At 34.8% G+C, this 1,479-nt stretch overlaps 1 protein-coding gene across 2 annotated transcripts in view; it reads left to right on the top strand.

Moving 5' to 3' along the window:
- Window positions 1–1,479, top strand: part of HMGCS1 (3-hydroxy-3-methylglutaryl-CoA synthase 1) — a 26,035-nt gene that overhangs the window by 6,072 nt on the left and 18,484 nt on the right. The window contains exon 2 of one of the 2 annotated variants that reach the window (XM_003792962.3): window positions 411–471. The exons of the other annotated variant lie outside the window; for it this stretch is intronic. The gene's annotated coding sequence lies outside the window, so the exon portion shown is untranslated. The remainder of the gene's footprint in view (window positions 1–410; window positions 472–1,479) is intronic. 2 annotated transcript variants of the gene reach the window in all.

The raw sequence follows: 1,479 nt of genomic DNA, 5'->3' as shown, positions 1-1,479 counted from the left end.
GCTCGCCACCACGCCCAGCTATTTTTTTGTTGCAGTTGGGCTGGAGACGGGTTCAAACCTACCACCCTCAGTATATGGGACCAGGGCCCTACCCATTGAGCCACAGGCGCTGTCTCCTTCCCCCGAATTCTTGAAAACTTTCATTTCAAACCTGAATCGGTGATAAGGGATTCTTATTTCAGTTTATTACCAGGACTGAACCTACCACTATAAAGGCTCATAAGAAAAGGGGGAAAAGGTTTTATAAACTTCTAAGTACCTTTTTTTCAAAGCAAATGTCAAGTTCTGTTCTATGTAATATTATTGGGTAAGGAAATGCTTATTTTAACTCACTTTGAATTGCAGTCAGCATATTTGAATTTGGATAGTGAATTATGACTTTAAAAGAAGTTCTTATTTGAAATTCCTAGTGCCCGAAGGAGGAAACAGATTGACAGACCTGGAGACTGCAGTTCTCTGTCCTTCACACAGGTATGGCATCCTGTCATGCTGCTTAAGGAAAGTGTTCATCTCTACTAGAAGGGGGAAATTTAATTTTTATCCTAGAGCAAATAATCATCTGCATGTGCCACACATTCTTAAAACCCTTTTCTGGAGTTATACCTTATCTTCAAATTTTAGTTAATGCCATAATACTGCAGGATGCTAATTAAATTGTTTATCAGGCTAATGTTTAAAATCTAGAAACTACTAGTTTTTAAAATCAGTATTCATTCATAAGAGAAAAAATATAGATAATCAAATTTAACTACATAAACTACTTAATCACAAACAGTCGCAGGTAAGCATGTCTGCCAATAGCGCTTTTAAAATCAGAATCTCAAATGATAGGAATTTGGGCTGTGGATAAATGTTTAAAATTATGTGATAATGGATAGTAATTACAAATGTACTTAAACCAATAATTAATTATTTAGAGTTGTTGCTTTCTCATATGCCATGAAGCATATGATACTGCTCTTTTTTTTTTTAATATTTTAGCGTTATGATTTCTTATATTTTTACTGAGTTTAGATTAGACAGCTAATAGGGTTTCATTTGTTCAACATTCAGCATTATGATATGCCAAACAATGTGCTGGGTACCAAGGACACAAAGATTAACAAAGTAACAAAGCACAGTTCCTGCTCTACAAACTCCTTATCTAGCCCAAAGAGGCTGATCTTAAACAGTAGAGGAGAAACTTGGCAATATTTGAAATACAGGCTGAGCATCTGTTGTCTGAAATGCTTAGAACCAAAAGTGTTCAGGATTTGGGATTTTTTTTTTATTTTGGAATATTTACAGAAAACATACTAGTTGAACATTCCTAATCTAAAAATTTTAAATCTAAAATGCTTCCATGAGCATTTCCCTTGAGCATCTTGTTGATGCTCAAAAATTTTCAGATTTTGAAGCCTTTTGGATTTTGGATTTTTGGATTAGGGGTGCTCTACTTGTAGCATGTTGGCAAAGATCAGATGTGTATTTGAGAACGAT

Source organism: Otolemur garnettii, unplaced genomic scaffold, assembly GCF_000181295.1.
Source record: "Otolemur garnettii isolate 467f Iridium unplaced genomic scaffold, OtoGar3 scaffold00063, whole genome shotgun sequence".
Taxonomy (NCBI): domain Eukaryota; kingdom Metazoa; phylum Chordata; class Mammalia; order Primates; family Galagidae; genus Otolemur; species Otolemur garnettii.
This window is presented reverse-complemented; position numbering and strand designations above follow the sequence as displayed.